The 15,927-nt window shown below is 39.2% G+C and overlaps 1 long non-coding RNA gene across 1 annotated transcript; it reads right to left on the bottom strand.

The window, feature by feature from the left end:
• Positions 1-4,310: 4,310 nt before the first annotated feature.
• Positions 4,311-13,159, bottom strand: LOC119649319. Its single transcript, XR_005249124.1, has 3 exons — positions 13,063-13,159; positions 12,854-12,990; positions 4,311-4,572 (listed from the first exon to the last, which is right to left on the bottom strand). It is a non-coding gene; the product is annotated as an uncharacterized LOC119649319 (long non-coding RNA).
• Positions 13,160-15,927: the final 2,768 nt, after the last annotated feature.

The raw sequence follows: 15,927 nt of genomic DNA, 5'->3' as shown, positions 1-15,927 counted from the left end.
TCAAGCCGGATTTGTCAAGAACTGCGGAACTACTGACGCAATACACGCTGCGCGGTTACTCATGGAGAAACACCGTGAGAAGCATTGCCCTCTTTACATTGCCTTTCTGGATCTAGAGAAAGCGTTTGACCGTGTACCACACGAACTCATCTGGTATGCTTTACGACAACACGTAGTGCCAGAAGAACTCGTGCGCTGGGTTCAATTGCTCTACCACGATCCGAAAAGTAAAGTTCGAAGTATGGCGGGTGTATCAAAACCGCTTCGTGTCTCTGTTGGAGTTCATCAAGGAAGTGCCCTCTCACCACTCCTCTTTGTCCTTGTTATGGACACCGTCACACGGGATATCCAACGTCCAGCGCCCTACACACTGCTTTATGCAGATGATGTTTTCCTAGCATCTGATAGCAAAAATGATCTCGAGCAACTTGTTCAAAAATGGAATGATCGCCTCATACAACACGGTTTCAGATTGAATTTAAACAAAACTGAATTTTTGACGACCGATCCCCATGAAACAGGCACAATCACTGTCAGCGGCAGTGATCTGCCCAGAACTGAGCGATTTAAATACCTCGGGTCAACGCTATCAGCCAATGGAGAGCTGCGTTATGAAATTGCTTCACGCATTAACGCAACCTGGATGAAGTGTCGTTCCACAACTGGTGTCCTTTGTGATCGACGTATCAACGAACGTCTCAAATCTAAAATTTACCGCAATGTCGTCCGTTCAGTCGCTCTCTATGGTTCTGAGTGTTGGCCGACCATAAAAGACAATGAACGGCGTCTTGCGGTAATGGAGACGAAGATGCTACGTTGGACTAGTGGCGTCACACGTTTAGATCACATCCGAAATGAGGATATCCGCGATCGTTATGGGGTTGCACCGATCGTGGAAAAGTTGCGAGAGAGGCGTCTTCGATGGTATGGTCACGCAATTCGTGCAAACGAGAATTCACTTGCAAAGATTGGTCTGAACATCGAAGTCGATGGTAAACGACCAAAAGGCAGACCTAAGCAACGATGGCTTGATACGCTGGATGGGGATTTGAAAGCCTCGAGATTGCACCCAGATCAGGCATTCGATAGAGCCAAATGGCGAAGCCGATCACGACGAGCCGACCCCGCTTGTGAACGGGACAAAGGCTGAAGAAAAAGAAGAATATCTTAGAATGTAAGAAACTTGCACAAAAATGACAACTTTGTTAGGAATGGTGCGATTTTCACGAAATTTGGTAGTATCATGCTCAGCCTATATTATTACAAGTTGATGATTCTAGGATAGACATAAGGGGATCTCTAGTGAATTTCTAAAAAGTATAATAATAATTATGGTGATATACTACTATTAACTTTATTATTTATTTTAGGGCCTATATACAATATTTATTTGGATAATAAGGTTGGGTAGTTTCTGAGTCCGGGTCTTCGAAGTAACTAACCTTTTTTGAGTCCCCGCACTCCTACTGTTTGCCACCAATGTCAAGACTAACATCGGCTTTCATTTGCTAGCCCACATGAGTATATTCGGCGAAAAAAATTGTACACCCTTCTTTTGTATGTATTATAGAAAACCTTAATAACGAGGATAACAGATTTAAATGCAAAGAACAGCTTAAATTCAGGAAATCAAAATTAGCACAGTCAATATTAAAAGACAGTGTAGATTATCCGATCACAATAATAACGGCGAGAATTCGATCTCGTATGAACATTAACGAATGCGGAGAGAACCACAAGATAAAGGAACACAAGAGGAAGTTCGGCTGCTATTCGGGTATTGTTTGATCTATAAAATCGATACTCCTTATTACGGCTTTCTTGAGCCTCCTCGGATAAACACGCTATCGGCAAAGCACAATTTTCTCTTATTTCTTTACCATGAACGGGTACTTTGTGCACTTTAAGGTGTAAGTAGTATCAGTTCAGTTCAAACCTAGACCAGACTGAAGTAAATTTTTTTGTTGGGAATGCTGGGAGTCCTGAGCTCACATCCATTTGATGACGGAACGGACCACTTAGGAGGTAACTTACTTCTTCTCTTGTGGTCCACGGACTCCTCGTTTTGGATTAAACACCCGGTGCGGTTTGAACTTAGGATGGGTTTCAATTCAATATTATTCTCACTCAAATCGTGTTTGCGAAGGAGTGATTACCATCTATCGCTACTTTCGGCCACGCTGCTCCCAGGGCAGAGGTAAACCAGCGTCTGATGAGTTGCCTCTGCCCTGAACGAAACCGTCAGTCAAGATTTTTGTCTTTTTATTTATTTATTATATTCTTTGACAATACTGTCAATATCCTAGTCACCAAAATTTGGGTAATGTTCGACTAAAAAAATTTGAAACGACTCATTGTGATCTAAGATCAAATCACATAAAACCGAAGGAAGAATTAAAAATGTTCCCGGCCGCCGCATTGTTCGTTAAAAATCAAGAGACGGACTAAATTCGTACCTATAATTTATTACTTTGGAAATATTATTGTCAACATATTAAGATATAAAGGTGAACACAATAGTGTCTACAACCAGCAATGTGAACCTACAAAGCTTCATCTCTCTCCAATTTGTATCATTGTTAGAACAGGAACTTTTGGACCCCTCGTAAGTTCATGATTTCTTTCGCTGTCAAACTGCTACAGAAGTCTCATCGGCAAGGTTCCGCAAGCGTTCTTTACACGACATTGTTCTTTTCGCCGTTTATAATTCGATAAAATTGAGAGCTAAACTTGGCCGAGCTTCGTTAATTATTGAATTTGGATGAATCTATACTTTTAATCCTTCTTTTCTCATCCGACCATGCCATTGATCCGGGTGTACCTTTTGGGCATAATATTAGGGTATAATGAGTAATGTGTAGGGTGTAATGATAATAATTTGGGAAACATTCACATCACAAAACGAAATCCCCAAAATTCGGAAGAAAATGATGGTAGAAATTCTTAAAGGAATACTCATAATTAATAACACTTAAAATATTTTTGCTCTCTGGCTTACTCTCATGTATGCTAACGTGCATTGAGGGGTTATATGCAGTTGAAGTGGGTGATATGACATTTTATCGATTTTTTTCAAGGTAAATGGTTATTCAAAAACGATTAGCAGCATCAGTTAATTAATTAATCATTGTGAGGTACTTGTAAAATTTTTTTTTTAAATAAAAATTTTAAAATGGCGGATCTACAGCTGTTTTTAGAATGCTTATTGGGAATAGTTTCTGGTGGACATCATTTAAACCGCTAAACGAAGCATTTTTCAAAATGTAAGAAACTGCAATGCACATTTTTCTACCCGTATATAGCTACAAATCTAACATATTCCTTCATATTTTTCCAAACTACAAGCCATACATAGATATTATCCTCACCCTTTGTTTAGGGTGCTTATTTCGGGATACTATACGTATATATGCACGTATCTATATGAATTGATCGTAACCATTTTTCTGATTTACTTCGTGCGCAAATGCATACACCTATTCATATATAGTACGTATGCTAAATACGGCTGGTCTAATGTACAAATATGTCTATCTGAATTAGACACTACCCGCAAACTTCATTAGCACACATATACTATATACCTACATACACACATGACTGTTTGAAGTGAACCTTGTAGAATGCAGGAAATTCACAGAAACTGGCAAAGCTTCACCCTCTCTAACTTTGTTAATAATAGTTGGATTTCCTTCAAACTTGACCAAATTGTGCATTATATTACACCCATGTCAAATTTCTTGGATAGACATAAGGGAGGTTGCCGGGTAAATTTCTAAAATGGGGGAATATACTGTCATTAACTTTATTTTTGCAGATTTGGGGACCGGATGTATTTTGAGGACTAGATTTCGTAGAGATGCACTACTGTAATTTTTTCAGTTGGATAAATTCTAAGAACGAGACCTGTTACACTTTTTGATGGTCGTATTTTGAGCCCTCACCCCCCTATGTTTCACCCGATATCAAATATGGAACCAATTTCGAAAAGTATTAATTGAGCCCTTTCATTTGATATCCAACATGGCAACATTATATGAACAAAATTAGCACCCTCCATTCACATGTATGGGGAGCCCCCCTTAAACTTAACACAAAACCAGCAAACCCACTTGCTGCATGTAAAGGGAATAAAAGATCACACGTTGTGTTTACACAAAACCTTAAAAATGGAGCTAAATTTAACAAAATATTTACGTTTTTAGATGTAAAATTTGTTTTTTTTTCACTTAAATTTTCCTTTTTATAAAATTGAAAATCTAGCGACTAGCTATTATCATAATCAATAAGTGCTAAAAATTTGCCGTCGATTGGATTAGGAGTGTTGTGTTTTGTCTTTTTGATTTGAAAAATTAATTTATTTACTTACATCAAGTTATTGATACAATGAGTACGCTACAAATCCGGTGAGGCGATATTGGATGGCTTGTAGATGCGGTGTTCTGTGTGCATGCGGATGAACTTCTGTTTTGCAAATGCAGCAAATAAATATTGTACGTATGTATGTAGGTAGGTATGTTTACAGGGCAAACTTGTACCGTGCGCATCGAAACGATCATTTTAAGATTTTGTCTAAAAATAATTATAATATGAAATATGGTATTAACAAAATGTGTACAAATTTCAACATGAAATGAAGTACATAACTTGAATATTTATAGATTCGACACCTAATATTAAATATGAGCAACATTTTAGCAAATCAAAAACGTAATTATAACGTCAAATTAATTTACCGGATGAGGTTATCACGTTTTAGTGAACAAGATGAGGTAATAGGTATGTCCAGACATGTAAGCTATTGTCGAAAGGAGGAGCTATGCAGCTTATGAAGTCGGGAAAGAAATTATTTGAAATTCGGAATAAAAAAAGATTGAATTTTTTTAATCACGATTTGAAGGCAACTATTTACAATTTCGTTTGTTAATAAAAATGTTACCTTGCAGCGGAAATGCACTACCCCTGCTATATCGATTTTAATATTTTATATACAATAATTTAAAACAAATAATCAAAATGACCGCGACACTCGTCATTATGGCCGATGCGATTTTTTCGGTAAGGAAAACCGATACCGTTAGTTCTGGTTCAGGCTATAACTACATGTGTTCTAAGCAAAATTGCATCTAAATTTTCTTCTTCGGGATCATGGTTTGGTTTAAAACGCGGGAGAAGCTAGATCGAGTCTCAAAAAAGGGTAACTTTAAGATCAAGTACAACCTCGTTTATAACAACAACCGGATACATTTTTTATTTTGATTTCACTCTTAACTTCAAAATAAAAAAAATCAATTAACCAAACCAAATCAATGTATTATTTCATTTCAGAGAAATCACAATTTTAAAAGCACTCCATTAATTGCGCTCTGAGTGTGAAAGGTGTCCTTAAACTGGTTCATTACATTTTTCTTAGTGCTACCCCGCGCGCCAAAAAACATGTTTTGAGAAAAAGTTTTTATTACTCACTTTTACTGTGTGGGGACCCTTCCACGCATTTCAAAACATTCTTATAAAACATAAAACGGAAGTAAATATCAATTATGTTATATTGATTGGGGGGTTTCATGCGAAAAGTGAGTTGAGCATTGACAATATTACTAAAAAGTAGCTGGTGCCAGCGTTGTCTTTTTAGTACCAAAGGTACTAAATTTAGCTCCTTTGAAACTCATCAGTACTTCAGTATTTTTTCTAATTTTTAGTGCGAATTTAATATTTGGCAACATCACATATTGTTCAATGACAAAATGACCGGAACTGCTGACGTTTCGCTGCCTGTCATTACTTCGTAAATTAGATCAAAATTTCCTTAAAATCGCAGAAACGAACCACTGTCGACGCTGGCATTTCGAAAATCATGTGACATCATTTCCAATTCACATAAAAGTCGGTTGAAATGCGCTACGACATTGGAGAGGTTGCGACATGCACGGGCGGACAGATTCATTTCTAGAGCATACGCAGACTATTGTAAATAGCCAAATTTTATAGTGACCTGGAGAAAATAGCAAGCCTTTTTAAAAGGTCTTGCTATCAAAATCTTTGACTTTTAGCATTCAGTTCTGTGTCCGACGAAAGTAGAATCAGGATTTTGCAGTTAAAACAATACAGAGCTTAAAACTGACGACATACATGCAAACCTCAAGCATGATGACAGGAATCAGTTGGGGTTTCGAAGCAACCGCAGCGAATAGATTAGTATTTATTGACTAGAACATGGAAAAGAAGTATAATACGGTTAATTTGAAAAGGACGTTTACCCTAATGTGCTGCGTTTTAATTTCTTACAAAATGCCACCTTAGATCAATCGTTTGTTTTCCAATAGGGTAACAATCTCAACCACACTTCCTACTCGGCACGAGAATGATTATTGTATAATGTCCCACGTAGACTCTACATGCCTCCCCAATTGGTAAACCTTCACCTTGTTGAACATCGTTAGCGTCTGCGCAAATTGCATTCCCATACATGGCACATCTCCTCCCAAAAATTCTATTAAGTTGGAGACGCAATTTCCTCCGATGTGACTCAATAACTCTTCAAATCGAGGCACTATAATTTACAGTTGTAATCGCATACATAACATTAAACTTGAAGTTCAAATTTGGTTGGTTTTTAACTAGAATCCTTCGTTTTTCATGCTGTGCTAATACTTCTGTTTTACTTGAGTATGTTCATTTTCTTGGCCTTTCTTGTGTTATCTGTATTGCGGGGGAACACATGTTTTGGTTGTTTCATTGTATCGTCCCTTACGTGTTTAGATGTACATTCTTCAACCTCCACTCTCCTAAAACAATGTACCAACAATATTGGTAATTACATTTCACGATATAAAAATACCATTTAGAAAATTGTGTCATATTTTTGAATACCATAATTTTCCCGTGTCCGGATAGCTCAGTGGTTAGAGCACAAGGCTGTCATACGGAAGGTCGCGGTTCAAATCTCACTGGTGGCAGTGGAATTTGCATCGTGATTTGACGTCGGATACCAGTCGACTCAGCTGGGTAATAATCTCGGGCGAGCGCAATGCTGACCACATTGCCTCCTACAGTGTACTGTAGTGTACCGTTACGGTCTTGAATGAAGTGCTCTAACACACTTCAAGGCCCTGATCCCCAATATGGATTGTTGCGCCAACGATTATTATTATTATTATTATAATTTTCCCGTTTCCGTCAACAATGGCTGGTACTTTGGTCCACACTACAAGCTATCGATACTTAAATCGCTTTCACAAATTTGCTTTAATAAAACTATCGAATTCTTTTAAGAGCAATAAATAAAATATGTCTAACTCCTAGTGCCAGAGCTATCAAACAATTCGTTTTGTACAAATAATGCACTTGTATCATATATATCGAATGCCCATATCCTAAAAGAATTGCAGAATGATTTGAAACTAAAAGCTGAAGAAACGTTAAATTAAATTAAAAAGAAGTCTAGTGACATGAATTCGAAAAAAGTTAATCTGAAGATCAAAAAAAATTTGCGACCTGAAGTCGAAGGAAAGTTACTTGGAGATGAAGAAGAAATCCAGTGAATAAAATTCGTAGTTATAAAAAAAATTAAGTTGAATCTTCAAAATAAAACGCAAATGATATAAGAAAAACTGGAATAAAGTTTATGTTAATCAATAAATATAATATAATAATAATGCATAAATTTAATATAATAATAAAGCAGCGACACAATCCCGGCCATCATCAGGGAGCGTGTTCGACTTGAGGTCAACGAGGAAACTAATGACCAAGAGTCGATAGGGGCAGAGGCGGCGGCATCAACAACACCACGCTGCTCTGCAGGCACCAGTTTCAGTACTCGCCGAAGCACTCTTCTCCACCGTCTACCGTCCGCTGAGGTTTGGGACGAATTCCAAAGAGCGTGTATAGGATTCTCGGAAATGGATCCTTTGCATAGATCAGATAATCCTAGGCAACCCCGAGAATTCTATCTTAAATCAATGATGAATCTCATCATCACGGCTGTGTGCTGATATGGCGCTGCTACAACTACAATCACTTGTGTATTGTGGTGCAGTTACGGCTGTCAGATTGTACGGTCAGAAGATTCGCTTTCGAGTTATTGGTTTGAGTGACCGAAGAGACCCACTATGGAAAATTCACCTGGAACGTCGGCGAGACTCACTAAGGCAGGACATTGCTAGGTTAATTAAAATCATCTCTGGCAATGGCAGCAGACGGGTGAGGAATAAAGTGCAAAGAGTTTACAGGAACTATGCCATCCCCAGTGAAACACCCGTAGATGAAATTCTGGACACAGTAAAACAGAAACTTTCTGTCGTATGCAGTCAGTTACGACGATATGACAACAGTCGTTTCAGACGTATCCAGAATGCAACGTGCGCGAGAAACCAGCGAAGTCTTTTCAGATCAATCAACGAATCCCAGCAGAACGTCCAGACAGTCAATACGCCTAACATTATTTTTGCGGATGTAACTGAAGAGGAAGTTCGACGAGCCATAAACAGCTCGAAGAATTGGAGGGGCCTAGGTTTGGAATGATTGCAGAATTTCTGGTACAAAAAGTTCATGAGTACACATGGTCGTTTGGCACACAGCATAAATTAGGTCATGAATCGGTAGGTGGAGTTTTACCCTTCATCACCTCGAAGATTACCTACTTTATCCCTAAGAAGCACACAATGCAGGACCCCGAAGACCGATTACTTGCTTACCAACCCTCTACAAATTCATAACGTCCATCATTAGTGGAAGGGTCAATGCGCCCCTCGAGACTAACAACATTCTGTCCGACGAGCAGAAGGGCTGCCGAGTTAGGTCAAGGGGTTCAAAGAGCAACTCATTATCGACTCGGTAATTCTAAAATAAGCAACTAGAGGCCAAAGAAACCTCTTTAGTTGCTATATCCATTATGCCAAGACTTTCGACAGGGTCCCGCATACCTGGCTAATCGATGTCGTACATCTGTATCGCATTGATCCGAAACTAATAAAGTTTTTGGCGACAGTCATGGAAGGGTGGCACACCACCTTATCAGTGCCTTCATCTGAGGGTGCCAATACCTCAGAGCCTATCCATATACCACTATACGGGGAGGCATCTTCCAGGGGACTCATTGAGTCCCCTTTTGTTTTGCATGGTACTGAATCCTCTTTCATGGCTACTGAATGATGCTAGACGGCATGGTTTTGCAATAAAGTATGGCCTATGTGCTAAGTCCGAGCTGACACTTAGATGACATCAAGTTGTATGTTGGTACTGACGACCATCTTAGAAGTCAGTAGAATAGTAGAAATGTTCAGACGTAACACTCAGATGGAGTTTGAATTAGACAAGTGTCGAATCCATTATTACGAGCCGCATGCCAGACATAGCATCGGCGACCTCCACATCGAAACTATGACCGAGATAGTTGGTGATCTGAAGAATGCTCAGCTGTCCGAATTCCTGCGACATGTGAATCTGGTGCTGAAATCGCATCTCTCGGGGAAGAATAAGATAAGCGCATTGAATGAATACGCTATCCCTTCACTGGCTTATGCATTCAAAATATAGCCGTGGACGAAGACCGATCTGAAAAACGTCCAGTGGCGAATACGGATTACTATGTCCAAATTCCAAACGCATCATCGAAACTCTGCCGTTGAGCGGATGAACCTGCCTCATGACATCGGAGGCAGGGGTGTGGTTGACGTGGCGGTACAATATCATCGTCAAGTCGACTCCACTTAACTGGAAGGATCGATCTTTCAATCCTCTGTGTGGAGTGAAGTCGGACAAAGAGCGGATCGATGAATGGAAGTTGAAGGCGATGCACGGTAAACACGTGAATTGTCTTTGGCAGCCATTTGTTGATTTGCATTTGTCGAACAGATGGCTGAGTACTGAGGAGTTCTCTGCTGAGACGGAGGAGTTCATGTGTGCTATTCAGGGCGGCGTGGTCGCATATAAAAAGCTCCTCATGAAAGAACGGGTGGAGAACGACCAGTGCAGAATGTGGGGTTTGGCGTTAGAGACATTGTACAATCTCATTTCTGATTGCATTGTTATGGCACCGGTGCAATTCATCACCAGATATAATGCTATATGTAAGGTGATGCATCGAAACCTGGCTGAAATGGGCTGATCACGGGGCATGTCCTGCCGCAAGCATTATTTGATAGTTCTGCTTACAGCATCTATTGGGACCGGCAAGTTCTAACTGATTGCCACATACCACAACACAACATAGTTGACAAAACGGGTCGCTCGGCGTATATTATTGGTGTTGCTATCCTCCATAATAGCAACATTGAACGGAAATACGTGGAGAAGAAGGTGCACTATGAGCCACTGGCTCGAGAAATCAAAGAAATTTGGCATCTCGAGCGTGGTGGCTTGTGGTGGTGGTAGTTTGTACCTAATTCCCTCCCGGCTTAACTTAATGCTCTGGGACTCTCATACAGTGTGATTAAAACCATGCGGAATTACACCATTCTGCATACGTGCTCGATGTTACGGGGAGTTTTTGACGGATTCTCCTACTAACCCGCTACCGACCACTACCACCAGCGCCTCTTTAATTTTTAAATGCGACCCTAAATGCTTGGCGCTTCGTGCTAGTATTAGATAAAATCTGCCATCTGTCGAGATTCTGACAATTCGAAAATAATAATAAAAATCTGAGAATGAAACCGTATATTGTGATTTTTCCCAAGTGATTCACCTTCCTTTCTTTCCCATACGCTTGATACGCCTGGTAGCGAAACTTTCACTTTCTGAATGAAGCGATGAAGTTGAACAGATTAAGATAATGTCACCAAATGGTTCGTAGAAATAATTTTGTTTGTGAAGTTTGAGGTAATCATGGGTTCGCATCAACTTAATGATGGACCACAGCAATTGAAAAGAAATTTTATCCTACGTTTTTAATACACGCAATGCCGTTTATTATAAAAAATAAAGGCGAGCAAACAACACGCATCTACCAATTTCTGTCACCCTGCCCAGAGGACAAAATTCAGCCAGCATCTAATGAGCTGCCTGTCCTCGACTAAACCGTCAGTCTATACTTTTATTCCAAGAGGTATTAAAAACGAACATTTCTTCTTATAGTAAACATAGCCCAGATAATGGAGGAAGGTTGGAGGCAATATACTTAATACTATCCTCAGTAAATGAAAACAAAATTTCACCGATGGCAAATTGTAAGCAAATTAAGCCAAGCCAGCCAAATCCATGTCTACATATATATATATATATATTGGTACCAGCCTTGTAAACTTCTCTACTCTGACAGCCTCTCTTCTCTGTTTGTAGGTGAATGTATTATCTTTACAGATGATCTTAATGGTCTTATCGGCGAAAAGGCAGGGAGCAACCGGTGCCATTCAGTAAAGACTTTGGAGTACGTAATGAAGCTATCGAGGTTATCATTGATATTGAGGACACTCACGACCCTGTACTTGTCAGTACATAGTTTACTTAACAGCGCTCTATATACTACTTTATGCATCTAATGTTTTCCTAAAGTCTCATAGCAGAGCTGATCTCGAACATCTTCTCCAAAAATGGAGCGATTGTCTCATTCAGAATGGTCTCAAATTTAATCTGAATAAAAATTAATTTTTGATGACCGGCCCTAACGAAACAGACATTATCACTGCCAGTGGCAGTAACCTGCCCAAAACTGAGCGACTTTAATATCTCGGGTCAATGCTATCAGCCAATGAACAACTGTGTTATGAAATTGCTTCATGCATTAGCGCAACCTGAATGAAGTGGCGGACCACAACCGGCGTTCTTTGTGATCGACATATAAACGAACGTCTCGAATCTAAAATTTTCCGTAGGGTCGACCACCCTGTCGGGTTCTGAGTGTTAGCCGACTAAAAAGACAATGAACTGCGCCTTGAAGTAATGGAGATAAAGATGCTGCCTTGGACTAGTAGTGTAAAACGCCTTGATCACATTCAAAATGAGGATATCCGCGGTTAACATGAGGTTGCATCGATCGTGGAAAAATTGTATTATAAGAAGGGCGTCTTTGATGGCATGGTCACGTATTTTGCGTTAACGAGATTTCACTTGCTAAGATTGGTCTGAACATTGAAGTCGATAGTAAATAAGCAAAAGGCCGAGTGGAACAACGGTGCCTTGACACGCTGGATGTACGACGGGACAAAGGCTTAAGGAAAAGAGAAGAATAAGATTATATTCTCTAAAGACGATTTTCCCAACATCGCTGAGGGGAAAGCCGTTGCTTATAAAACCACCGAGCTTCAACATTCGCCGTTCATTGCATGGAGCGCGTTCGCCAACATTTTTTGGATTTTATTGTACATATTTTCATAAGATAGCAACTCAAAAATAACTATTTAACATTTTGAGTCAATATCTAAATTAGTTTTGTTCCTACAGCATCTATGCTAAGTCCCCTCTATTCTATTATACTTTTCGGAGCGTAAGCGGCTTTGAAACACATCTATTTTATGTAATATATATTTTATATAAGCATCTGAATGACGCGTCCGAAATGTCCAGCCGTCATAATGGTGTGAATTGTGCTGGTATTACGGGTACAATATAATATTCTGTTATTAACATCTCCCTGATGTTTGGTACGCTTCAAAGTATTTTGAAATGTAAAACTTGCGATAGTGATATAAACCTTCAGAAAAATAGATAAACGAATTACTAGAAAAATAGTCTCTACGCAGATGCTAGAGGGATACGAAAGTCATATATTACCAGGCTGAATTCGCAGATTAAGGAAATTTTACAAAAAATAAGTTATGAAAATTCTAAACGTATTTTTCTGGTGCAAGACTTAAAAATTAAAAAAAAAAATTACCACAAATAATTAATTTTTGGCAATTTTGCAATACTTTACCCCAATTAAGAAGACGGCCCTGTTCACGAGGCTCACGAGTCCCGCGAAGTGTTTCGTTTGAATGTTTTTCGTTACGTCAGTTTTCGGTCGCATTTCGCATTATTACTTCAAAACATTGAGATGAAATATCAAATCAGCTGAGAAACAAAGAAAATTTTCCATCAAATCACATTACAAATAATTAGACAAAGTATTTCCTAAATAATTACCTCCTCAAAATTACATTTTGGCAGTTAAACGCTTTCAAGCAAACGAAACGACATTCACCGCGCTGGTCGTCGTGGACACAGTATATTTAGTAGGCAGTACCCACACTCAATGGACCGGACTTGCGAATGTTTTGGGGAAACTTATCTATATACATCATAGGCTCTCAAGATCTACATGTGTTTAGTGTCAATGATGTGTACGGATAAACTTCTCCAATGCATTCGCAAGTCCAGTTCATTGACTTGTGGGTACCACTTCTTAGATGCACTGTGGTCGTGGGCTTTGCGAAGCTTCCGTGTAAAACCTTGCTCTTTCTACGTTGCCTTCCTCAATCTAGAGAAGGCATTTGTCTCCTTGCCACCCAAAATCATCTGCTGCGGATTGCAATATTTCCAGTGGAATTCGATTATATTTCTGGGCCATCTCGCCACTGCTCTTTATTCTTGTCATAGATACTGTCACTTGGAAAATCCTATGTTTAACACCCGATACACTACTCTATGCAGATGTTTTCCTAGAGTCTTATAACAAAGCTGATCAAGAGCAACTTATCCAAAGTGAAAAGATCGCCTCATATATCACGGTCTCCAGACTGAATCTGAATAAAGCACGGTTTTCGACGATCGATCCTAACAGAGCAGGCACTATCATTGCCGGTGACAGCATCCTGGCAGAACTGAGTAATTACTATCAACCAATGTCCGGATAGCTCAAGTGGTTAGAGCGCTGGGCTGTCGTAGCAGAAGGGCTCGGTTCAAATCCCACTGGTGGCAGAAGGAGTTGTTATCGTGACTAGATGTCGGATGCCAGTCGACTCAGCTGTGAATGAGTACCTGAGTCATATCAGGCTAATAATCTTGAGAAAGCGCAATGCTGACCACATTCCCTCCTACAGTGTACTGTAGTGTACCGATACGGTCTTGAATGAAGTGCTCTAACACACTTCAAGCCCCTGATACAATATGGATTGTTGCGCCAACGATTATTAGTATTATTAATGCACATTGCAACTGAAATTGCTGTAAACCTTCCTTGATGCGTAAGCAGCAACACAACTTGGATGAAGTATTGTTTGGCAACTGAGCGAATGTATAAAATCCAAAAAAAAAATCTACAGTGTCGTTTTCCCTGTCGCCTATTATATTTCTGAATGCTGGTTTAACCTTCATCCGTCCCTCGTATCAATTTGATACGAATCGCTACTTTCACGTTCTGTATTTTGTAGTAATATTAATATTTTGACCTGCTTTTTTGGCCCAAGGAATATTTTTATGAAATTCATTAGATAATATATTTCCTTCTTTTCTATTTTTCACCCAATTGGCACAATAAAAAAAGTCACGTAAAAGCTCCTCGCGTATCAAATTGATACTACGTAATGTTATGTGTTCGGAACAGAGGTACAGTACAGTGCACCTTTTAGTTATCAAACGTACGCCATAAAGAACAGTTCTGCTTCAGCGTTTTGAAAATTTTTATTTTGTGTTCACTTTCGCGTTTTATTGTCGAAATGTCGAATTTATTTGATTTCGATCCTCGTGAAGACGACGAGGAGGAAAGTGATTTTGATCCATTTGAAACTAGTAGTGACGACGAAGAATATTTACCAGAACCGGGCGAAAATGATGAAAGTAGTGAATACGAGTCAGACGACGATGTTGTAGATAATGAACCACAGCAACATGAAACTACTTGTTCTGAACCGAAGGAGTTTGTGTTATCGAAAGATGGAAAATATTGTTATTATTTCGAGCCGCCGCCACAATTGCCGAATAGATCTAATGCTTCATTTGCTCTACATGAAACACCTGGTAAATTTTTCTCCATATTCTACTTCTTCTTGTTATGCTTGTGATATTTGCTTGAACAGGTCCAACTTTGTTTGCGTCGTCACGATGTACTGATATTTTGCCGCCTTTTCTATTATTCATGGAACCAATCGAAAAGACAATAGTTGAAATGACAAATTTATATGGATCTCGAAAATACAAGGAACTTTAGTTACCAGTTGATATTGCTTCTTTGCGCGCCTATTATGGTTTGCTAATATTAGCTGGCGTGTACAGATCGCATGGGCAATGTATAAATGAATTGTGGGATGACCAAACAGGACCACCAATCTTCCGCGCCACAATGACTTTGAAAAAATTCAAACTAATAAATGAATGCATTCGTTTCGATGACAAAGAACAGAGAAAGGGAATTCGATCAAGAGATAAATTGGCACCAATACGAAACGATTACGACAAATGGGTGAATCGATTGAAAATGTGTTACACTGTTGGAAAAAACGTTACAGTAGATGAACAACTTGTACCACTTCGCGGTCGCTGCCCATTTACACAATATATACCATCAAAACCGCATAAATACGGTATCAAAATATGGTGTTTGTGCGATGCAAGTACATATTATGCTTGGAATCTTGAAGTATATACGGGTCGCGATCAAAATTGTAAAGCAGAAGTAAATCAAGGCAAAAGAGTTGTTCTGACTCTAAGCAATCAACTGAGTTGTCGTAACATCACAACAGATAATTTTTTTACTTCACGGCAGTTGGCCCTAGAATTGAAAAAGAAACAAAACAAGTTGATTGGAACGATCAGAAAAAATCGAAAAGGAATTCCACCATTACTGCTGCAAATGAAAAACAAACCAGTATATCATTCCGAATTTGTGTTCGATCATGATTTGCGCAGCACAATGGTCTCTTACGTACCAAAAAAGAATCGTTTTGTCACTCTATTTAGTACACTTCATGACCAGAAAAGTGTGGCTAACGACGAACAAAAAAAGCCGGAAATTATTCGATTCTATAATGCGACGAAAGGTGGTGTTGATTCTCTAGATAAACTCGTAGGCAC

This window comes from Hermetia illucens, chromosome 2 (genome assembly GCF_905115235.1).
Source record: "Hermetia illucens chromosome 2, iHerIll2.2.curated.20191125, whole genome shotgun sequence".
In the NCBI taxonomy this organism is placed as follows: domain Eukaryota; kingdom Metazoa; phylum Arthropoda; class Insecta; order Diptera; family Stratiomyidae; genus Hermetia; species Hermetia illucens.
Note: the sequence above shows the minus strand (reverse complement) of the source record. Positions and strands in the feature narration are given on the sequence as shown.